Source organism: Populus trichocarpa, chromosome 6, assembly GCF_000002775.5.
Source record: "Populus trichocarpa isolate Nisqually-1 chromosome 6, P.trichocarpa_v4.1, whole genome shotgun sequence".
NCBI classification, from domain to species: Eukaryota; Viridiplantae; Streptophyta; class Magnoliopsida; order Malpighiales; family Salicaceae; genus Populus; species Populus trichocarpa.
Genome location: NC_037290.2, coordinates 6,710,647 through 6,736,527, shown reverse-complemented (window position 1 = coordinate 6,736,527; position 25,881 = coordinate 6,710,647). Strand labels below are relative to the sequence as shown.

At 35.9% G+C, this 25,881-nt stretch overlaps 2 protein-coding genes and 1 long non-coding RNA gene across 14 annotated transcripts in view; 2 read left to right on the top strand and 1 right to left on the bottom strand.

Moving 5' to 3' along the window:
* The window catches only part of LOC18099983 (L-type lectin-domain containing receptor kinase IV.1), a 95,996-nt gene that overhangs the window by 15,004 nt on the left and 55,111 nt on the right, over positions 1-25,881 (top strand). The gene's annotated exons all lie outside the window — the stretch shown is intronic.
* LOC7487268 (L-type lectin-domain containing receptor kinase IV.1) overlaps positions 1-25,881 on the top strand; it is an 86,057-nt gene that overhangs the window by 24,686 nt on the left and 35,490 nt on the right. The gene's annotated exons all lie outside the window — the stretch shown is intronic.
* LOC127905488 (uncharacterized) overlaps positions 1-25,881 on the bottom strand; it is an 84,103-nt gene that overhangs the window by 23,358 nt on the left and 34,864 nt on the right. The gene's annotated exons all lie outside the window — the stretch shown is intronic.

Below are 25,881 nucleotides of genomic sequence, written 5' to 3'. Positions count from 1 at the left end.
TTCAAAATTATCTTTGCTAATTTTTTTAAATATTGAACTGGTTGAAAATTTAACTATGTAGTTTTTTTCTTTAAAACATTGTGGATTGATATAATATTCTCATACATTGTTTTTTTTTTTATGATTTCTTTATTCTTTTTTTTTCAAAATGGTCTTTGTAGATTTTATTTTTTTTATATTAAGTTGGTTGAGAATTTAGCTTTATAGTTTTTGTTTTTAAAAAAATAATATGGATTGCTACAGTGTTTCCCCTACATAGTTTTTGTTTTGCTACAGTGTTTCCTCATATATTTTTTTAAAAAATTATCTTTATCGAAATTATTTTTTCAATATTGAGCTGGCTGATAATCTAGCTTTAGGTTTCCCCATATATATTTTTTTATTTTTCTTTATTTTTCTTTTTTTTCAAAATTGTCATTTTTTACATATTTTTTTTTTGTTTTGTTTTTTTCAGAATTATTTTTGTTGATTTTATTTTTTTACTATTGAGCTGATTGAAAATTTAGTTTTTTTGTCTTTTTCTTTAAAACACTGTAGCTTTCCCTACGTGTTTTTTTTTTCGCTTTTGTTTCCTTTTTTGTACATTTTTTTTTCATTTCTTTTACCCAAAATTGACTTTTTTTTTTTTAGATAGCCTTTGTCGGTTTTTTTTATATAGTGAGCTGGTTGAGAGATTAGCTTTGTAGCTTTTTTTTTAAAAAAAAAAGTACTATGAATTACTACAGTGTTTTCCTTACATGGTTTTTGTTTGGCTACAGTGTTTCCCCCACATGTTTTTTCTTTAAAATTATCTTTGTTAAATTTATTTTTTCAATATTGAGTTGGTTGATAATTTAGCTTTAGCTTTAGCTTTTCCCACTTTTTTTTTCATTTTTTTAAATTTTCCCCATGTTTTTTCATTATAATTATAATTATAATTATTATTATATTGTATTATATTATATAACTGTTTTTTTCTTTTGTTTTTTCTTTTTATTTTTTTTAATGAATTTTTTTTGTTTGATTTAGTTTGTTAATGTTAAATTTTTTTTATTTAGTTATCATATTTTCATGATACGAATCTTGGGTTTGATGGGTTAACCTGATTTGACGAGTTATTTTTTTCATTTAGTTTAGTTTGTTAAAATTAATTTTCTTTCTATTTAATTATCAGACTTTCATACTTTCATGACACGTATCCTGGGCTTGACGGGTTAACTTGGTTTGATGGGTTAACCCCGTTAATTCTAGGTAAACCCGTCATTTCTTTTTCTATTTAGTTATCAAACTTTCATGACGCAAATCTCAGGTTTTACGGGATAACCTGGTTTAAAAGGTTGACCCAATTAATTCAATGTTTTTTTTTTTTTCTTTTTCTTCATTAGTTTTTCCTTCCAGTTGATTTTTTTTCTTTGTTTTTTTAATTAATTTATTTAATTATCACACTTTTATGACACGACCTTATAGCCAGACCCACATCCAGTATTCTTGGGTCCGGTGTTACAGCCAGACTCACTTAAACTTGGGTCATGCAAGTTTAATTTTATTATTAATATTATAAATATTACTCTTAGGTCAGGCGTTGCAGCCAAACCCGAGATTCTTGGGTATAACTTTGTAGAAAAACCCAAGATTTTTAAATTTTTATTTTTTTAATATTTTTTATGCAAAAAAAATAACTCGCGGCATCGCGCGGGTATCAAAGCTAGTATTCTCCCATTTGGCGTCAAGTCAGTCCAAAACATTTGTAAGCAAAAATATGACAAGAGGTAACTACAAGTAAATCCCCCAACTATATCGGGTTAGTTTAAGTTAGCCCTCAAAGTTTAAAATTGATCTATTTTGCCCTGAACTATTAAGCATTATCCTTTTTGTCTCCCTAATCAGCACGCCTTGAAAGCAATCAACAAAATTAGTATATTACGCATGTCTTTTGTAGTTTCCTATTTTGCATCGACATCTATTTGAAATTCAATCTTAATTTCTTGCCACAACAAAGATAAAAATGATTGAACATAAATTAGGTTTTATGCTTTGTTTGTTAGGAGGGTTATTATGTGCTTGATAATAGCCTTTTACTGCACCTTATTTTAGCCATTTTAGTTTTAAGAGGCTAATTTAAGATAAAATAAAGAATTAATGCCTTTTGTTTTATTTTTTTTAACTTTTGAAAACAAAATGTAAAAACCTATCCGTTTTTGTTTTTACAAAAATCATAAAAAAAAATAACAATACATTTTGATTTGGTTTTAAAAGTTTTCATAGTTGGATTTAATACCATCAATTTATGATTTGGTAGATAGATTGGATTCGATACGTAACCAGAGTAGTAGTGGTAGAATATTGTTAGAGATCCATCTCTTGCTCGATTCTATCTCTTATCAACGACCACCAGTCTACCTCTTCTCGGAAATTAATGAAATCAAAATATCAACCCGAACTTTAAAGAAGCCAAATACATGAAATCTCCATGGTGATCATAACATAGATAAGTAACCTGAAAAAAAAATGGTTAAAACCAAGTCATCAATTCATAATTTCTAGTAAAACCTTGTTTTGTAAGGGCGTCTGTCATACTGTTACCCTCCCTTAAAATATTTGAATACTTTACCAGTCTCAAACCTGAAGAAAATCTAGATGCAAGGATGAAAAGCACATAGAATTTCCATGGTCTATTAGACTCTTTAATCATCCTGTTGATCACATTGGTGGAATCAGATTCAACTATAATTCTCTTCCCTGTACATTCTTCTCTAGTAGATGATAGTTCCAATGCTCTAATCACTGCAATTAGCTCTGCTTCATTAGAATCTTTAATCCCTACTGGTATAGATCTATACATACATTGAACTACACCCTTATGAACTCGAAGAACACCCCCAATACCAGCATTACCAGGTTCTCCAGTGGAAGATCCATCCACATTTAATTTTAGCCATTGAGTTGCTCGTTAAGACTATATAATAATTAAGAGGTCTAGCACTTTTATGATTAGTCCATCTAACCAACCCATCAAAATATATAAGCAAATCGAGGACATTATATGAAAAAAAGAAAAAATAGCTTTTAACTACACATTAAGATAAGAAGAAACAAAGTATCATAATCTGGCTTTTTTTATTAAAGATGATCAGGTCATTACGAATGAGCTATAAAGACTATATAATCACAAAAAAAATAACATAAATTCTACCTTCCTTTGAAATTTTCCTTTAACCATAACTTTCCATTGCTAAAGAAAATCTGATAAACTGCTTGGACAACACCGGGATAAAACCCACCATTCCATGAATCTAGACCAAGAAAGAGTATAGGAAGCCTGAGTAGTTAAAGTTGAGTGGAGTCCAAGGTGCCTAATGATCTACTAAGGAAATCTGATAAATTAACTGCTAGGACAAACACCGGGATAAACCTCACCATTCCATGAATCTAGACCAAATTTTCTAGTGGTTTTGACAATGAATAAGGAGATGTTCCACTGACTCTTTAGATAGAAAACATATTGGACAGAATGCATCCTCAACTCAAATAATGCCTTTTCTCCCTAAAACTCCTATGGTGTTGATTCTATTAAGAATAGCCAACCAACAAAAAAAAAACATCCATTTTAGGAGGGACTAAACCTTTTCATAGACCATTGAAAGAAAAAACAAGTACCATATTGAGGAGGAGATGATAAAAGCCCACACATGGACTTGACAGTATACATCCCAATAGAGTTTGAAATCCATATCAATTTATCCTTCACCTCACAAGACATTACCACTTTGGATAAGAAATTAGATAAAAAGATTAATAGATTTCTTCTCCAATCTCTAAGGGGCCTTCTCCACTTAAGCTTTTAAATCTAGACTAAATCATCTCATACACCTATATTTGCAATAGATGAATCTTTTGTGGAGATGCAATCTGATTATGGAACGTAAAAGCTCACCTTTATTCATTGAATCAGAGGTTATATATATACAGTAGAAACAATGTTGCAGAGTTCTAATCAAACACAATAATTAGAGTTCCATTCGATAACAATCTTATCACTTGCTTAAATCCTATTCTTCAGGAGGTTTAGTTGGAGTTAGTTCCACACTTGGATACTTGCTTACATGCCCCCTCAAGATGGACGGGGTCAATGAGTCCAATCTTGTCTTTAAGAAGCCAGAACTGTGAGCGGGGTAGTGATTTCGTCAGTGCATCAGCTAACTGATCGTTTGAAGATACATGAGACACTTGTAGAGCACCAGATTGAAACCTTTGTCGAATGAAGTGAGAATCAATAACAACATGTTTCAGTTTTGAGTGAAACACAGGATTAGAGCTCAGCTGGGTGGCACTAATATTGTCACAGTAAATGACTGGAGTATGACTTACTGGGAAATGTAGTTCGGACAGTAAAGAGCACACCCAACTGATTTCAGCTGCTGTGTCTGCAACTACTCTGTATTCACACTACAAGATTTCACAGTTTTACCGACGGAAATATTCTGTCGGTGTGTGATTACCAGTTCGTTGGTGAATTATTTACCGACGTCTTCACCGACGAAATATGTCCGTCGGCTTTCCTTTCGTCGGTAATTCCACATTCCATCGCTATATTGATCGGAAACACAAAAAAACCATTTGCCGATGGTTTTACATACGGAATTTGAGCGCAAAAAAAAGTTTCCCGCTTGAAATATACCGACGGATTTTATTCCGTCGATGATATTGTGATTTACCGACGGCCACGTACCATCGGTAGCTTTGTCGGTGAGTGTTTAAAATATCGACCAAATATATCCGTCTGTAAATTTGTCGGTAATTGTGGCAGCTACTGTCAAATGCCGACGGATTAATTCCGTCGGTAAAGCTGTCGGTGAGTGTATGAAATACCGACCGAATATATCCGTTTGTAAATGCGTCGGTGAATGTGGCAGCTACTGTCAAATGCCGACAGATTCATTCCGTCGGTAAAACCCTTTGTAATAGTTTTTTCTAAATTTGTTTTTAAAAAATTATTTAGAATACATAATATAAAATTATATAAATTAATGGTAATAAAAACCAATTATGCAAATAAAATTTATATTAAACATCAAAAACAAAAAATCAAAGTTAAATAATATTCATTACAAATTGAATGTGTTTCAAAAAAAATATTAAATGAAATTTTAAAGGTAAATAATATTTATTACAAATTAATATAAAGGTGGAGCTGGAGGAGGAGGAGGAGGTTGGTGGTTATACGACCAAAAAGGATTAGGCGCACATGTTCCACTCTGTGTTGCCATGTTCATGACCATTTGGCGAAACTGTTCATAAGCCACTTTTTGTTGTTCAGACTCCGCTCTTTGTTGTGCTTGAGACGCTTTGAGTTGTGCGTACTCCGCTAATAGGTGGTCGTATTTTTCGGTGAGTTGAGCCGTGTGTTGCTGCAAGGCTACGAACTCCTTAGATTGGGAGCTCGATATTGATTGGGAGCTCCCAACGGTTGAAACACTACGGGCCGACCGCAAGTTGTCGGCCGTAGTGTTGGAGAGCCCGTAAACCTGATTTTTATCGGGTCCACCTGACGATCCGACCTCCATCCACAAATCCGGATCGAATTCTGGATGGGTCAAAGTATCGTCCCCGTATCTCTCCCTCAACCGATTATTATAGGTCTCCTGAAAATAAAAAAAATAATCATCATATTCAATTCAATAAACATAATAACTTACAAAATAAAATGGTTGAACAAACATACCACGAAATGTTGAGCACGGTTGTCAACGAACTGTTGCGCCCCCTTTTGGCGGTCTTGACTCCGCATGTGCGTCTCCACAAACAGCTCCATCGGGCTCGGCTCACGTCCAAGAGACGTAGCCTATAATGAAAAAAGATTTATTAACAACTTAATTTAACGATATATTTCATTTAAATTAATCTTACCATCCGTTTCGCATGTGCAGCAAACAGAACGGAGCCGCCGGTGTGTGTTGTCACCGAGCCATGAATTGACTGATTCCAGTTGCCAGCACCAGACTGTGAGCGTCGTGTGAATCGCTCAAATATCACGTGCTCAAGATAGTGCGGCCATATATCTTCCGGGATGCATATCGGTTTGAAATCCCTCCAAACCACAACATCATTCCAGCCTTGGAAACCCCTATCTCTCGCGGTTTGTTTTGCCCTTTTTTGTGCTTCATACCAAAAATCACGCAACCTATTTCACGCAACCAAAAATTACATTTCGAAACATAAATTTTTGTCTAAAAAAAATCTTGTATTGTTTTCGATGTTACCTAGTTGCCGCGTGATTTTCCCACACCCTCCTCACAACAGTGTTATGCTCACTGTCCCAGCAAAATTTTTCCTGTGTATAAGTAATTAATTTTAAATAAAAATAATAATTTATTTACAATTATATTAATAATTTATTAGAAATAAGCTGAAATAAATTAACACCAACCTCAAATCTGTCAAACCATGCATTGATTTGAGGCATCCATTTAGGATGCTTGGATATCTGACTCCATTGAAACAATGGAATCTCCATCGACAATTTAAACGCCGATGATATTACTCGGGCGGCCTCAATGTTTGTGAACCTGAAAATAAATGAAATAAATTCAATAGTGATTACTTCATAAATTATGTTGTAATTGTTTTTAAAAAAAAAACTAAAACCTTAACAAACTTACATTGAAAGGTCGTCCTTCCACTGTGCTTCGTACTTGCGGGTAAATTGATTCACTGCGAAGGCACGCTGCCTCTGCGCTGTGAACTAGTGCTGGAAGAGGCAACATCGGTTGATGGCGCAGGTGGTGTAGGTGCCTCTTCTTGAGAGGCACCTAAGGAAATATCATCCTCGCTGCTAGACGAACTAGCTGCGACCATACGTGAGCGACCAGCTCTGGTTTTCATTCTACGCATCTACATAATTTTATACAAATAATTATATAATTAAATTCAAATGTTAAAAAAAAAATTCAACAGCACCTCCCCTATACTGGATACTACCCAAATCCACAAACCTGCACATATTAACAATAGCCACAACCAATTGACCCAATCTATACTAATTATTCCAACATATTCAATTACTAATCCTAAGGTAAATTCAACATTAAGAATTACAATTCAATAAATTATTCAATAATTATGCCAATACAACAATAAAATATATTCAATAAATAAAAAAAAACTCTAGACTAACAATTAAAATTAATGGAAAAAATTAAACATAAATCATGCAAGAATAGAGTAAAATTAATAATTATTCCAAAATATTCAATTACTAATACTAAGGTAAATTCAACATTAACAATTACAATTCAAAAAATTATTCAATAATTATGCCAATACAACAAAACAATAAATTCAAAAAAAACTCTAGACTAACAATCAAAATAAATGGAAAAAATTAAACACAAATCATGCAATAATAGAGTAAAATTAATAATTATTCCAACATATTCAATTACTAATTCTAAGGTAAATTCAACATTAACAATAAATATTCAACAAATTAACTAATAATAATTATGCCAATACAACAATAAAAAATATTCAATAAATTCAAAAAAAAAAAAACTATAGACTTTAGGAATGAAATATGCTTACTTTAATAATGTGTTGAATTCAAGACTTTATCTACATTACAAAAAACATAACAAAAATAAAAATAGCTAAAAAAAAAACCCTTAAAGTAAAATGAAATAGAAGAAACACATACCTTTTAAACTGATGAAGATTCACAAGAAAACTTGCTAGAAATTGTAGGTGAAAGCTTTGAAGAATTGAGAGGAAAAAAATCAAAATTTAAGGTGAAAAACGGAGGAGAAGAAAAAATAAATTGAATAGGCGGTCGCTGGAACTTATAGGGCAGTTTTACCGATGGAAATAAAATTAATTATTATTTTAATTTATTCCGTCGGTGAAGTGTCAAAAATCCGTCAGTAATTTTTGAATTTCGCACCAAAATTTTTAATCACCCTCCATATTTTTCGTGGTCTGTCGGTAATTCCATCGGCAAGCTGGCGCGGTCAGAGATGCATTTAAATCACCACCCTTTGGAATTCACACAGTCCGTCGGTAATTTTGTCAGTAACATTGACCCGCTGACAACTTACCGACGGACGTACATCTGTCGGTTTGCACGTCGGTGATTGTGGCATTTCAAGTAATTATTTTCGAACTCTCTGTGAAATGTCGATGGACATTATTCCGTCGGTATAGACATCGGTGATTGTGGCATTTCAAGTAATTATTTTTGAACTCTCTGTGAAATGCCGACGGACTTGAATCCGTCGGTATGGACGTCGGTAATTGTTGCATTGTACAAGAAAGGTTGTGTTTGTATTGCCTCTTTACCTTCCTGCAAAAACTTAAATGATAAATTGTCCATTGTACAAAACAATAACAACAGTGCTTAAACAATAAATATTTCGTGTTACAAAATATATCATCCATAATCTAAATTACATGAAAAAAAGGGTTTTACACAGGGCTTCATTTTGATAGTTAGTCAGAATTTTCTTCTTCTTCGTCATCAATTGAATAGTCATCACCTTCATCGCAATCTTCAATATAGATATCATCTTCTTCATCGACATTTGCTTATCCGCTAGAGCTCAAAACAACATTCAACTCCTCTGCGTCAACATCAACAAGACTATCATCGAAAACATGAAAATTTGAATTTTCTTCCAATTCAATCGAAGGAGCAACTTGATATGGTTCAACCAACTCACTAACTTGAAAGACTACATCTCGCACACTTGTGTCTTTGTTCTCATCCTGAACAACCTCGACACGACCCCAGGGTTTCCTTTTTAAAACGGACAACCAATCCACTCTTGATCGATCCTTTCTAAATGAAGGGGTGTATGTGTAATAAACTTGTTGACATTGCTTTGCGAAAACAAAGACATCGTTTATGTTGCGGAGTCTAGCTTTTGAGTTGATTTCGACCAGACCATAATGCGGATCAACTCTGATTCCTCTGTCAGTCGTGTCATACCAATAACATTTGAATAAAAACACTCTATTTTGCTCGCTATGATATTGCAGTTCGACGACCTTTTTTTTTTTGGATCAAATGTAAGTAATGTATAGATCAAAAAAGAGCAAGACAAGCTTGCAGTACAAGCTGGAAACCAGCAGAACATTACATGCACCAGCAGAGGGAACATGCTCCCTTAAACGAAGCAAAGAAAACATAAAAGGCAAGTGCAGGGGAACAGACTCCCCAGAACAAGCCAGTCCTAGAAAGGGAAAGAATCCCATATACAATAGCATGAACAACCCTCATGCATGGTAAGCAAGCACAACCAATAGCCAGCCAAGCAACATCAAGGCAACATATACATTATCTACTATCCGATAGCATTAAGCAAACCATAGCCCCTCAACCGGGCACTCCTCCAGGATCAGATAAGTGGCCTCCCATTCAGGAGCAAACAGCTACAACAGGTGCCCACTCAGGGGATCAAAAGAACAGAGTTACAGAGCATAACAAACATGGCTCCAAGACAGCAGCAAGCCAACAAATCCAACGGCCAATGTCCAAGCATTGCAGAAGGAAAACAAAATGCCAGGCTGAAATAAAGCCATCACAAGCCAAGAAGGCACTACAAGAAAAAACCTGCCAAACAAAGCAACCATGAAAAAGAAAACCTATCAACTGAAAAGAGCACAAGGCAGCATCGAAGCCACCACAGAGCTGCAAGGCCACAGGAAACTATATAGGTGTTGTACGGGCCGACTCATCAGATCTACTATTAGAGGGCAGATTGCTAGAGTTCGGTTGACCCATATATTGCTGTGAAACCATGGGATCGGAGCAGCAGTTGAGAAACTGCCAAGAGGGTGGAACACCAGAGGGCCCCTAACATGAAGGGGGACCAAATACAGAGGTTGAAGCTATGGTATTGGCCAAGAAAACCTTGGTCCGCTTACGCCCTGGAGAGGATTGCCTCCAGGAAGTAGGAGTGTCAGTCACCTTGGTCAGGGGTCCTGCCAAGGGAACTATGGAGCAGCCAGACAGATGTTGAGGTTCAGCAGTTGGCTTGGCAGTAGAGGGAGAAGTAGCTGTGTGGCCTTCCGAAGAGCTGAGCTTGCGTTTAGAGGAGCTTTTCTTGCAAGAGGAAGTGGAATGCCCCATGGAAGCACAGTTCTTACAGAAACGGGGAAGGGATTCATAAATAACCTGTTGACCCAAGGTTGAACCATTGGGAAGCTGAACAGAAACCAAATCAGGCAAAGTGCCAAGTAAGTCAACCTCAATGAGAACCCGAGCATAAAAAAGTTTAGACTTGGTGTAGGTGGGTTCATCACAATGCAAAGGCCTGCCAATCACACTAGCAAGTTTGGATAAGTAAAGGGGTGTCCAGCACCGAATAGGTAGATTTGGAAAGCGCACCCAGGTGGGCATCTTGGTCAGGTCAGGTGGAGTGAAGTCAAAAAAATCAGGCATGACTTGCAAGATTAATGGCCGACCAAAAACAGAATATGGTCCCCCACCCAGAGTATCCAACATAGCAGATTCGGAGAGAAATTCAAATATCAACCATCCAGAATCATGCATGGTGAGGTTAGCATGATAATTCCAGTTTTGAACAATAAATTGAGACAACAAATTATATCCAGGGCATTTGCCCGCAACAAACCCAATGAGACAGAATTTCAGTGAATCATCAGGGGGAGATACATCAGAAGCTAAAAATTGACAAGAAGCAGTGGATGTAAAGATTGGGAAGTGAACAAAACTAGAGAATTTAGGGGAACCAGGTATAGAATGCTTTACAGCCAATTGTCCAGCTTGTGTGCTTTACGACCTCTTCTAATCTACCATAGTAGTCAACTTCTAACTCACTACTAGTTGATCCCTAAACACAAACACCGCTGTTGTATGTCTTTCTTCCTTGCCCGTATTCTTCAGTATGGAAAACATATCCATTGACAAAATACCTGTTGTAGCACTTACATTTTCTTTCAAGCCCTAGGCTTAGTGAAGACAATGACTTAGGCGCACTCCTTCCCATTTGATAAACCTTGTATGTAATGTACATCAATAAACAGTAAATGAACGAGAATCTCGTAATGACATGCATACGTACAGTAATTTTGCAAGTTAGAATGAGTTTGTGATAGTGCTTACATGTGTTCTAAACCACGTGGCAAATTGTTCATCTTGTAATTGAAAGATCTTGGATTCGGTCAGCTGTGAGTTATTGCAGAGCAAATATTATCGATGTTGCCTGCAAGTGATAATGAGTGTATGATATTACAATATATAATTAACAGTATATTACTAACAAAGTTTAATTAGTATTACACATATATAAACTTACTGAATAAAAGGTCTAAGCTCATCACAGTTAAATAAAACATAGTTGTGTGCTTGTTTGAACTCTAGTTCCGACAAATATCTTCCTCTTACGACATTTTTAGGTATGGGTCATCCAGTATTGGAGAATATTGACAAGTTCCCACTGGAAGGCACTTCACCGCCATCATCATGCCGTGGAACGCGATTGATTCTCGTTCTCAGATGAGGTTCAAAATAGTACGAGATAAATATTGAGATCTCCTCAACAATATAGGCCTCACATATCGAAGCCTCAACATGCGCCTTGTTCTTAACCTTTTTCTTGAGATTAAACAAGTACCTGCATTGAATTAATCAAGTATTTTCAATTAAGAAAAACATAGAAAATACTTTTATATATGAATTACATTGCAACTATAATATCTAACCGTTTGAATGGGTACATCCATCTATACTGGACCGGTCCTCCAGCTTTTGCCTCGAACGGTAGATGTATAGGGAGATGCTCCATTGAGTCAAAAAATGATGGAGGGAATATCATCTCAAGTTTGCATAGTGTCTCGACGATATTCGTTTGAAGCCTCTCAATGTGCTCAACATTCAACTTGCTGGAGCATATATCTCTGAAGAAATGACTGATCTCTATTAGTGCATCCCATATTCCCTTTGGCAATAAATCACGAAAAGCTAATGGGATGAGTGTTTGCATAAACACGTGGCAGTCATGACTCTTCATTCCATGCAATTTGCAGTCCTCTATATTAACCAGCCTTGATATGTTCGATGCATGTCCATCCAGAAAACGCAGACTCTTAAGCAATTTGTAGAGTAGCAGTTGTGCGTTTTTCTCTAACACGAAGCTTGCTCTTGGTTTTGCGACCCGTGACTCATCATAAACCAACTCCATATTTTTATGGTTACAGTATAAAGCTATATCCAATCTAGCCTTGATGTTGTCCTTTGTCTTCCCCTTCACATCCATGACGGTGTTGAAAATGTTCTTTTCGATGTGCATGACGTCAAGGTTATGACGGAGCAGATTGGTCTTCCAATAAGGAAGCTCCCAAAAGATACTTGGCTTTACCCAATTATAGGTCAAACCAAAACCAGGAAACTTTTGCTTACCTGATTGAAGGCCAAACACAATGTCACCGTACTCTGATACAACATCATGCAATTCTTTACCAGAAAGACGCGGGGATGCAACATATTTTTCAACTCTGCCAACAAAGAAATCTTTTCTATTCTTTCTGTACATGTGATTAAGTGGCAAGAAGCGACGGTGACAGTAAAAAAAAGAAGCTTTACCTTCGTTTGCTAGCGTGAATGCCTTGTTGTTTTCCATGCAGTATGGACATGCGAGTTTCTCATGCGTGCTCCAACCAGAAAGCATTCCATAAGCTGGAAAATCATTGATAGTCCACATTAAAGCCGCCCTCATAAGAAAATTTTGTTTCCTCGATATATCATAAGTCAGAGCTCCGGAGGACCACAACTGCGCCAACTCATCAATCAACGGTTGAAGACAAACATCTATATTCCGCCCCGGGTTGCTTGGACCGGGTATGACAGTAGATAAAAACATGAACTCCGGCCTCATACACATTCCCAGTGGCAAGTTATAAACTGTGAGTATGATCGGCCAACAAGAATAAGGAGCAGCAAATGACCCAAATGGGTTGAATCCGTCTGTACACAACCCAAGATGCATATTCCTTGATTCAGCTGAAAAGTGAGGATGAACATTGTTAAAGCGTTTCCACGCTTCGCCGTCAGAAGGATGTGCCATCACTCCATCAACCGCATCATGTGCTTGGTGCCATGTCATGTGCTCAGCAGTCCTTGGTGACATGAATAACCTCTGCAGTCTAGGTGTGATCTGGAAGTATCTAAGTTTTTTATATGCCACTAGAGTCTTTCCCCTACCAGTTCTAGGTTTGTAACGGGAATGCCCGCATGTCATGCACTCGGTCATCTCAGCATTTTCAAGGTAGTATAACATTCAGAAGTTAGGGCACATGTCAATTTTCTGGTATCCTAAACCGAGAGGTTTCATCATGGACTTCGCAGCATAGAAGTTCTCTTTCAACCTGTTCCCTTCAGGTAAAATGCTTCTCGCTCATTCAATAATTTTATCATACCCGGCCTCACTCAACTCGTGATCTGACTTGATGGTGAACACCTGTGCTACGACATATAATTTACTGTGGTTTGTGCAGCCATCCCATAATGGTTCGTCAGAATCTTTCAACAAATCAAAAAACCTAGCTGCATCTGTATTAGGTTCTTCTTCTACGATTGGATATTGACTGACATTACCTTGATTCATTCTCATTGCATCCATAACCATATTTCTGTAAGGATTAGTGTTGTCATTTGCCACTTCATGCACGTTGCTAGCACTAGAAGTTGACCCAACCACCGTTTCTCCCATTCTCCTCTTACTAACAAATACTTCTTCATGTGCATACCAACACTGGTAATTCTCCATAAACCATTTATGTAGAAGATGCATCATTCCAACATCTAGATGCAGATATTTTTTATTTTGACACTTCCTGCATGGACACCTAATACCACCTCCAGTAAAATTTCTGGGAATAGATGTTGCGAAATTAATAAAACCCTGAACCTCGTTACAATAATCAATCCTCCGCAATCCTTGGGGTGAATCTCGATACATCCATGAACGATTATCCATGACTTATATCGAACCTCTATAAAATTATGATGACATCATGTATTAATTAACTAAGTTACGTAAATAAACTTGCAAAAATATTACTTTACCTCGAGATTATCCAACAAACTAATTACAACTTCTCATAAATATTAAATATTCATTATCATTTATCAACGTCCATACAAATTAATATATATAACTTTACAGAAATTACCACTCCGCAATACCATTGATAAAACTTTAAACGGACCCATTAAGCAATCTATTAATTATTTCAAAACAACACATGTAATTCGGTAATTCCATAAAGTTTTAACAATTTACAAACAAATACAATCTTACAAAATCTAAAACAAACCATAACAGGTATAAAATTATACATTCATATACTACAAGTTTGTTTGAGAAATAACAATAAAACATGTACATCTACTAACAAAATACATATACTAAAAAAACAATAAAATTGACATTTAAATGTTAAAAATTAAAAAGATAGAATTACTTACAAAAATTGATAAAATCCGTCGGCAAATCAGAACACGGATGTTGTGACCACAAAACTTCAAGAAATATAACTTGTTGTGCTGAGATGAGGGAGATTTTTGTTTGGGGGGGAGGGGGGGCTGGTTGTTTGCAGATGGGGAGAGTTGGGATTAGGAAGAAGAAGGAGAAATAAGGGAGGAGAGGGTCGGCAGAGAGGGCATATATTAACTTTTTTCGACGGTTTCACCGACGGATTTTCCATCGGTGAGTCCGTCGGCTATTCTGACGGAAAAATCAACACGTCACCGTATGGATCTGCCATTTCGAATCCCTTGGTATTCCGTCGGCATTTCAAGCGGTGAACCAGTCACGTCACCGTACGGATCTGTCATTTCGAATCCCTCAGTGATTCCGTCGGCATTTTAAACGGTGAACCCGTCATGTCACTGTACAGGGCTGTCGTTTTGAATCCGTCGGTAAAAATAACCCCGCCTAAACCTCCACGTCAGCGACCCGCCTTTTTTTTTTTAATTCTGAACTTTCCGTCCATAATTTACTCAGTAACTACCGACAGACACTTTCCGTCGGTAGTTACCGACTAAATTACGGATGGAAAAAGTTTCGTCGGTAATTTCGACCTCAAATTACCGACATAAATATTTTGTCGATAAATCCGTTGCTATTAAGCGAATTTCTGGTAGTGTCAGCTTCAGTGGGCGAACGTGTCGTGATGTGTTGCTTTTTAGAAGACTAGGAGATGGGATTCTGACCAAGATAGATTACATAGGCGCTGGTGGAGGATAAATCTTCCTTGTTTCCCTCCCAGTCTGCATCAGAAAAGGCATGAACTGAACAGGTGGAATGACGATGAAGTAGCAAACAGTGGTTGACAATGCCAAGTAAATATCGAAGGAGACATTTCACTAGTTTCCAGTGGACATCGGTGGGCTTGTGCATGAATTGGGAGAGCTTGTTTACAGCGAAACAAACATCAGGCCAAGTTAGAGATAGATACTGAAGGCTTCCTATTGTTGCACGATAATGTGTAGGATTAGCCAGAGGAGCACCCATGTCCAAGCTTAGTTTACAGCCAGGAGGCAGCGGAGTTGGCATGGGTTTTGCATGAGCCATGTTGGTTTGGTGTAGTAGATCCATAATGTACTTGTGCTATGAGAGAAGCTTGCCATCAATGGGATGAGACTGAATTTCAATGCCCATAAAATACTGCAGAGAGCCCAAATCTTTTAAGGAGAATCGAGCTGCTAAACGTTGAATGAATTGATTGATAGCATGTTCATTATCCCCTGTAACAATAATATTGTCCACATAAACCAGAAGATAAATGAGGTGAGAGTGCTGATGGAAGATGAAAAGTGATGTATTGACCAGGGAGTTAGAAAAACCCGATGCATTCAGAAAATTATATAGTTCATGATACCACGCATGAGGTGCCTGCTTCAAGCCATAAATTGCTTTTCTAAGTTTACATACAAACTCAGGTTTGTCCAGATCATGAAAGCCCAGAGGTTGGGCCATGTATACATCCTCAGCAAGAGTGCCTTGAAGAAATGCATTGTTAATGTCAAGTTGGCGAAGTGTCCATCCATTGCTGACAGCAATGCTGAGAACTAAGCGGACTGTCATAGGTTTCACAACAAGACTGAATGTGTCGTAATAGTCCAGTCCAGGACGCTGATGAAAACCTTTGGCTACAAGTCTGGCTTTGTAACGAGCCATTGTTCCATCTGCATTTCGTTTGATCCTGAAAATCCACTTACAGCCAACCAAGTTAAAAGCACAAACAGGTGGGACTAAAGTCCAAATGCCATTGCATAACAGAGCACTATACTCTTCATTCATGGTAGACCGCCATTGTGGATCTTTTGTGGCCTGTGCAAGGTTGGTGGGTTCTTGAGGCTGAGTGGTTAGGGTGGTAGTGTACGTGAGTTTCTGAATGGGTTTATGAATATTGTTTTTGGATCGGGTTGTCATAGGGTGACAAGGAAGAGGTTTTATCGGTGTGGGTATGGTTGTTGTTGGGTTTAGGATGGTCGGGGTAGAGATAGGAGTAGTGGAAGAAGGCAGGGAAGGGATGTCTGATGGGTTGTCCAGCCCTGGTGAGGGATGAAAGACCACTGGCAGGGGAGAGACTGAAGGGAGAGCTCTTGCTACAGGTGCAGCCACAGAAGAGTGTGTAGAAGTGGATGATGGAATGGTGAAACTGGTGGAATCCACATGTCAACTGATGTAGATATGCATGGTGACTCCTGTTTGTGTAAATCATGATTTGGAAAAATATGCTCGATGAAGGACACATGCCTGGACACAATGATTTTTTAGGACTCGGGTTCAAAGCATAAATAAGCACTTTGTGATAGAGAATATCCTAGGAAAATGCATGCTTTGGAACGAGGGTCTAATTTATGAGCAGTGTACGGGCGAAGCGAAGGATAACATAAACATCCAAAACTATGAAGTTTTTCATAATTTGGGGAATGTTGAAAAATAACTGCATAAAGCGAAAGATTTTGTAACGTGGTAGTCGGCATGCGATTAATGAGATAGACCGCGGTAGCAAAAGCATAAGACCAAAAAATACATGGTAAAGATGCATGAGTTAAAAGTGAAAGGCCTGTTTCTACAATATACATATAGCGGCGTTCAGCAAAGCCATTGTGATGTCAGATGAGATATGCCATGTATAACAAAGAATTCTGTTAACGCAACATATTCACCCCCATTGTCAGAATACAGAGTCACAATTTTTTTCTTGAAATAAGTTTCCACGACTGCTTTAAAGCGAATAAAGGTGTTTTTGACATCAGATTTTTTCTTTAGCGGATAAAACCATATGTATTTAGTGAAGTGATCCACAAAAATAATAAAACCATCAACATACAAAATAGGTGATGTCTATACATCAAAAAATATTATTTCAAGAGGTTTATGAGAAGTCAAAGTGGAGACAGAAAATGGTAGCTTGTGACTCTTATTACAGTGACATGCATTGCAGACAAAGTCTTTGGATACTGAAGACGAATTCAAATTACTTAAAATTGTTGTTAAAACAGAAACAACTAGATGACCTAATCAAAAATGCCAATTTATGGGAGCTATTTTGAGACTGGAAAAGGCATGAGGGGTGACAACGCACGACCATTCGTACACACCTTCTTTGGTTTTACCCTTTACGCGAATTTCTCCTAACAACAAGTCCTTCACAAAAAAACACCAGGGTAAGAACTCAACAGATACATTATTATCAATGCAAAATTGATATATTGAGAGTAAATTGCGTTTAATATCAGGCACACATAATATATTTTGAAGTTTAAAAGAATGAGCAGATGATTGAAGAGTAGAGGAACCCAAGTGTGTAATTCATAGACTTTTACCATCCCCTATCATAACATCATCTGTGCCGGTGTAGGGCAAGTGGTGAGCCAAATTTTGGAGATCTACCGTGATGTGGTGGGACGCCCCACTACCCAGAAGCCATGGAGAACGAGTCGGGGGACTAGTCTCTGCAAGGTTGGCCTGCGGTTGCCACGGAGTAGGACTGTAAGTTTGGTTGCTGTGGAGGGGAACAAGATGGAATGAGGGACATTTTTTTGCTGTGTGTCCTTGAATGCCACAGATTTGGCAATACCCCAGATATGGCCTTGGATGAGATCGCCTGTTGTTAGTGGTGGCGTGAGTGGTTACAGCTTGTCCTGTGTAGCGGTGGTGTTGGTTGGCAGAGGGGCGCTAATTTCCACCTGAGTTGTTGGACGCGGATCGGCCAACGTTGTTGAAGTGATACCTGTTACTGGTTCGATTGGAGAGATGCGCTGTAGGGGAGAAATTAATAGCCTTATTGGTTGCCTAGAGTGAGGATTCGAACATTAATAATTTTTCATGAAGTTCATCAAAGCTAATGGCATTCTCCCTGGCTTGCACTGCTCTCACCAATTCTTTGTAGTCATCACCTAGTTCTTCTAGGATTTTGTTCGTCAGGTCTTCATTGTCTACAGGTGCCCCTAGGACTGCAAGTCCATCAGCTCTAGCCTTGACTGATTTCAGGAAGTCTATGATGCTGAGGGTGCCTTTGGTTAGCGATTTGAGATTGGCTTTTACCTATTTGATGCGACCCCGAGATGGAGTGGCATATGTGGGCTGCAAGGATGTTCCATGCTTCGCGAGCTGTTGTGGCTCGAGCAATAAATGGAATTGTAACACCCTCAAATTATAATGTCATGAAATCTCAAACATTTCTTTACTAATGTCAAGTATTGAATGGTATGTCTAAGATTATAGGATTTATTTTTTTTTTTGAAATTTCGGCAGAGTTTCTTATGTTTTCTGATATTACCAAGTTATCGACTAGACTTCATTCAATCACAATACTCAAAACTTCCACTTTGATCCAATCATCCTGGATCATATCCCATCTCATCAAATAATATTTCACATAACTATACTTCATTGTATTTTCTCAACCTTACATTATCAACAAATAACACATTAACTACAAACAATTATAAACTCAAAAGATTCATATTGAACTAATTATTACATTAACATGCATTCATCTTTTAAACATGCATGATTATAATTACTAAATATTCTTTTTGAATAGTTTAATAATATTAGTTCCTTACTCATACATTTTAAATGTATAAGTACCAAAAGCAAAACATCTTCATGATACATATATTACAATCTACATATAATACAAATTACATATAAAGCAAATATATTGCATCCCACAAAATAAACACATTAAAACACAAAGCCTATATTTAACCCTCCGCATCACCTCGTGAAAAACCTGTATACATAACATTAATAAGAAATAAGAAAGATAACACCTTAAAGATGATAAAGTTATTATGTTCACAAGTTTTCAAAATATATCAAATTATCTTTCATCACCAACTTACTATATATCAACATTAATAACCCATTCATAATTTATTAATCCTATACTTATAGGACCTCTGTAACCAACACTCATTGCTTAATTTTTAATTTGATAATTCACAAATTTTACCTCAAACCTGACTAACCCTCTTATATAGCCAACTATCAAACCGGTAATTCCATACGAATTACCCAACATCCGGCTATTCTCTATCAATAGCCAATCTAACCGGTAATTCCATACGAATTACCCAACATCCGGTTATTCTCTATCAATAGCCAATACAACCGGTAATTCCATACGAATTACCCAACATCCGGCTATTCTCTATCAATAGCCAATATAACTGGTAATTCCATACCAACCGGTAATTCTATACTAACCGGTAATTCATACTAACCAACCGGTAATCCCATACCAACCGGTAATTCATACTAACCAACCGGTAATTCCATACCAACCGGTAATGGTAATTCATACTAACCAACCGATAATTCCATACCAACCGGTAATTCTATACTAACCGGTAATTCATACCAACTAACCGGTAATTCCATACCAACCGGTAATTCATACCAACCGGTAATTCATACTAACCGGTAATTCAATTATAATACCAACAGTTTCTTCATCTACTTCTTCCATATCAACATGTCATAAACAACTCATAACTAATAATTAAACTTTGAATTTTAAAAGAAAGTGATGAATCACTTACCGTCAGCTCATGATGGCCCAACTCCTCCTGCTTGATGCCTTGCTCCCGGTACAACTCCTGAATCAATCATATTGCATTACATTATTAATCCATTATCATTTCTTCTACGTGCCTAAATTTGAAGCACATAATATCTTTTATTTAATTGGGGTTTACACCAAAATTTTCATTCATTTGTCACCTCATTTTCAACATATAGTTTTAATCAATTTTCTTGTTTTAACTCACTTAAAGAATTCTCCCATGAACTTTTCCTACCATTTATTTATTCCTTCTTTTCACATTCTTATTCTTATGATGTTTCTTCACTTGTTCATATTTTGAATACTTCAAATAAGATAAAGAACATCATTTCTCAAACATAAAACAATCAAAATCTCATTCCTATATTTTCTCATCCTTAATTACAAGTTCTTTTCTTCAAAATTATTCAATTTCTTTCTTAATTACTATTTATATTCACTATTTCTATACTATTCTACCTCAATTCCATCATGTTTACTATTTTGCTCAAAATCCCCAAATTCTCATAAGAACACTAATTTAAAAAAATCAAGATTATGAGAAATTAAATCAAATTTAATTGTCATTGTTTAATAACTTACTCAAATAAACCCAAAAACACTTCATTCAAGTAAGAATCTAAACTTTTCATGCTTACCAATCTAAGTTCTCCCAACTTTTCTTCTCCTCCTAGTGTGGCAAGCCTTCCTCACCTTTCTTATATCTTCCTTCACTTGATTCTTCCTTAATTTAATGTTCCAAGTCTTTCATTCTTACAAGTTTCAAAGCTCTCTCTCACTTTTTCTTATTTTTCTCTTAACTTCTCACGTTCTTCTCTTATTTTCTTTCTTTTTTTTCTTTCCACGTTTGTTACTGCCCAGTCGGCAGTTCATAACAGAAAAGGGGCTGCCTTGTTTTATTTTTAATGGCAAATTACCATTTTACCCTTAATGAGTCTTTTTGCTTCCATTTGACGGTCCTTATTCTTTGATAGCACTAACTAGCTCCGTTCATCCTAAAATTTTAACCAGATTTTATTTAATATATTTTAAGGTTCTTCATAAAATTTCAGCTCAATCTGATGGTCGGATTTAAAATTACGTTCAATAACGTAAAACTAGTCAAATTGTGATTTTTCGTCAAATTTCTGAATTTGTCTAAAAATTCTGAAATTTTAACCCAAGCTAAGGAATCATATTAGAAGGCTCCAGGAAAATTTTCATAATTTTCTGATAACCTGATCGAGAGTTACAAATTGTTTTCTTTTTGTTTTACATGAAACTAGTCAAATTATAATTTTTCGCCCAGAGGTTTTACAAGAATAATGGTTGGTGTAATGGATCCTATGATGTCGTTCAAAATCAGTTGGTCTTGACATATCCAGGTATGATATTCTGGATTTAAGGTTTGAGTGGTGGAGTTGTTTGTATTGGTGGTATGATATTTTGATGGGCATGGCTTTGTGTCGTCTATGTAGCCTTGCATATCATAGCCAATGAAGAGCATCTAAAACTGAAGTCGCCATGATAGGTAGTTGGTACTATTGAGTTTCGCTGGAGCTTGAGCTGTAACATTAATGGTTACAAGGGTTGTGTTTGAGGAATCACTCATGGTGATTTAAATAGAACAGAAGAAGCTAGGGAAGAAGGGAGAGAAGAAAATTTCAGTGCAATTAATCTGATACCATGTGGAGATGCAATCTGATTATGGAACGTAAAAGCTCACCTTTATTCATTGAATCAGAGGTTATATATATACAATAGAAACAATGTTGCAGAGTTCTAATCAAACACAATAATTAGAGTTCCATTCTATAACAATCTTATCACTTGCTTAAATCCTATTCTTCAGAAGGTTTAGTTGGAGTTAGTTCCACACTTGGATACTTGCTTACATCTTTGTCATTATACATGATATATGAACCTGGAAATTATAATGCCAATATAGAGCTACCCAACCAAAGATCTTTCCAAACACTAGTATCATGACCATTACCCACTGCCACACATACTTCATGTTTTACAATCTTTTGGGTTTTCTTTGGCATTTGGGGGTAGGGAGTCGGGATAGGGTTTAGTACAACGCACTTGAGGTTCAGGTAAGGATAAGTCTGTGAGATTCGGTGTCAGGTCACGACCATGTTCATTGTGGGGGGGTCAGTTCTGTGATGTTCGAGGGTCTAGTCAAGAATTACATCTATGGTAGAATTTGTGTGAATGAACGTGGAGAAAGGTACTCTTCCCCTACAAAGCTACTTTCCCAAGGGCTTTGAAGGAAGATCAACAGATGGTCGAACAAGTAATACCAAACTCAATATCAAAGCTCAATAGTGCTAAATTTGAAAAATTGGAACAACTTTTTGATAAGGTTTTGTGAGACTCGTACAAAAAATATAGAAGTCCAAGCTTTTGTTAGGTAAAAACTCGTGGACCAATATCGTTTCATCTCTTTAAATGCAGCATCCAAAGAAGCCTCACTAGATTCTAGCGTTGAAGTTTCAAAATATCTTTTACTTCATTTTTTAACTCATCAAGTCCTTGTCTTGAACTCTTAGAGAGCCTTTTGACAGCTATTTCTTATCCACGATGTTCCATGCAAATAATGACTCGGCATCTCAAGAAAATCCTATGTTGTATTTCTTGAAGAATTTTTTCTTATCACTTATTTTTTTTTTAAGAAAAAAGCATGGTTTTTTTTAGTTTGTTTTTTTTATAGAGTTATTCTAGTATTATAACCAAGGTTGTAAATTTTGTAGATTAACTCAAATTGACTTGAGTTATTTTTTATCATTTTTTTTTTAATTTATGTTCTTTTTAATTTTATAGTTCAGCAATAGGTTGGTTAAGAACCCGTCTTTAAGTTTTTTTATTTGTTTTCTACGTGGTAATCTCATTCTCATGACTTTGTTAGCAGGTTTGACATGTTTACCTAAATTTATGCAAGTTGTTTTTTTTGTTATTTTTTAAAATCAATTTTTCTAGGGTTTAGGAGCTTTTTAGTCTTTTTATTTTTTTTTATTGCACAATAAAATGAAATAAATACATTTTTTTAAAAGAAAAAAAATAGATACATGTCACTTAGTATGTGTGAGCTAGGTACATGTCGCATGTTTTGAGTAAAAAGATGGGATGATAGAACTTCTTTCTTCCAAAAGGGTCACAATGGAATTAGTTCTCAAGTAAGAAATATTCTACTAGTGAACTTAAAAATCCCAGCAGCAACTACTTTAGCACATGCAAACCGTACATTTACATAAATTACTACCCCAATAATATACATCCTAACTAATGGATTCAAATAAAATAAACTCAAAACCCCCCTACAAGATAGGCCTAAAAAACACCCCTTGAGCTCGGCCTACTAAGCTCGAGCCCAATATACAATTGGGGCTCAAGGAGCATGGGCTCGGACATGGCAGCCCGAGCCCATACTAGGCATAGGTGCATGGGCCCGGACAACATGCTCGAGCCCATTTTGAGATGGGCACACACCTATCCTATTATGCATGTTGTCATGCCTAGCAGGTGCTGGGTATGCACCTAATGCCTAGTAGAGGGGTTGGGCACCTCAGCACCCTCTTAGACTTGGGCATGCACCCAAGCCCAACATGCTCGGGGTCGGGAGTGCTTCTCGAGCCTAATATGCTTGGTTCTAAGCAGTGCGTCTAAACCCATTTCTCATTTTAAATGGGCTCAAGCCCAACACCTGCCAAGGATTTTTTTGGGATTCCACACGAGTCCCTTAGTATTTTATATTGATCTAATATGTATTATTTTAACTAGAATACAACTCAAAATATCACAAGGATGAAATTATACTTTAACCCCTCTTCTCCATAAAAAAAGAAGATTTATGGGCTATAAATATGTCATGAATCTTTCAAGTTAAAGGTTCACAATCTCTTCATTCTTAACATTTTTAGCATACATATTTTCAGAATCTATCTCTCTAAAATATCATTGCACATTTTCTCTCTACAAAGTTACTGACTTTACCATTAGAGAGTCTCCACGTCCATAACAAGGGACCTTTTACAGGTGTCAACTACCAACTACCTGGTTTACGAGGCACCACTTGGTACTATCACAACTACCGATCACCTGGTTTACTAGGCACCATCTACTATTAGCACAGTTATTGGTCATTTGGCTTACTGGACACCACCTGCTGCCAGTTACCAACTCTCTAGGCTTTCCATATCATGACTACTTCTTTTTCTCTAAGTGCTTCACTTTGTAGGCGCCGTTTTGAAGTGAGTTTCAATCTGCTTTTCGTTAAAATTAAAAATTGTTTTTGCTTCAAATTATTTTTTTAGTGTTTTGGATCGTTTTGATGTGCTGATGTCAAAAATAAATAAAAAAAATAAAAAAAACATTATTTGGTGCTTTTTTCGAGTGAAATACACTTTGAAAAGCAACCACTACTATACTCTCAAACACCCTCTAATAGTCTAATTTTCTACCTCAACTTTTCTTTACTTGATTATAAGCAGAAATGCCACGTTACGCAAGAGGCGGGTTCCCTTTGTAGGTTTCACATATATTTGTTTCTTTTTAAGATGAATTATAGATTATTATAGTTGGGTTTTCTATATTGGATGTTTGAAAGTGTAGTAGTAGTTGCTTTTCAAAGTGTTTTTGATTTGGGAATGCATCAAAATAATATTTTATTATTATTTTTTAAAAATTATTTTTTTATATCAGCACATCAAATTAAATGATCCAAAAACATAAAAAAATAATTTTAAGTAAAAAACAAATTTTCAAATTTTGCCCAACTCTTGTTTATAACGCAATACCATACACGGGATAGCATCTTAGTTTTTGTGATGAGTTGGAATTGATTTATCTCTCTTGCATTAGTAAATGAAATTTACATTAGTAAATGAAATTTTGATCTTTGTATAGAAATGTCTATTAGAAACCAAGTCTCTCCTTCCTTTGTTAGGGGCACTTGTGGAAGTTGCATCCCCATGAAATTTCAGTTGTTTGTTGGTTCTTCTATGCCTTTTTTTTTAACCATTTTCTTTTAAGTGGATCTATCATATCGTTTATAACATTCATACTTCAATTATTCGATTCTAGATTATTATATAACCCAGAGTGTATCCAGGGCAAATAGCTATTTACACCTAAAGCTAATGAAATTAGAATGAGCAACTGGTTGTATGAGTCGACCGGTAACATAAAGCTGAAATCAATACATTAATAGCCAAGTAACAAGTACGAATGTATGAATCCTGGTACTTTAGAGCAATTTTTTTTATTATTAATATGAATATTCAGAACAGCTTAACTTATGTGTATTTCGATTAATTTTACGAGTTATAAAATTAATAATCATGTAAATCAATAATGATTATGAAAGGACTCGAACCTTTAGAGCAACCTTATTATTTGGAAGGGTAGTGAAGAATATTTTTTAAATTATTTTTTTATTTTTAAATATATTAAAATATTTTTTTTAAAATGTTATTTATAACATTAATATATCAAAAATAATATAAAAACACTAAAAAATTAATTTAAAAAAATTTAAATTTAATTAAAAAAATCTGTTCAGCTGCAACTCATACAATACCTAACCGCGAAATTTAACGGAAGAGTTGCTGAGATTGACTAGTTTTTCATATTGCCTTGAAATTAGGGTATTGTGTTTTCACATCAACCTGAAAGTTTGACAAGTTAGATTATCTCAACCATTGAATGCAAAGATTATGCAAAGATTGTCCTCATTGTTTGACTAATTGGCTCTATCATTAAGGCACATTTATTTCACGGAAAGTGATTTGTTAAAATCATTTTTTAAATTTTTTTATA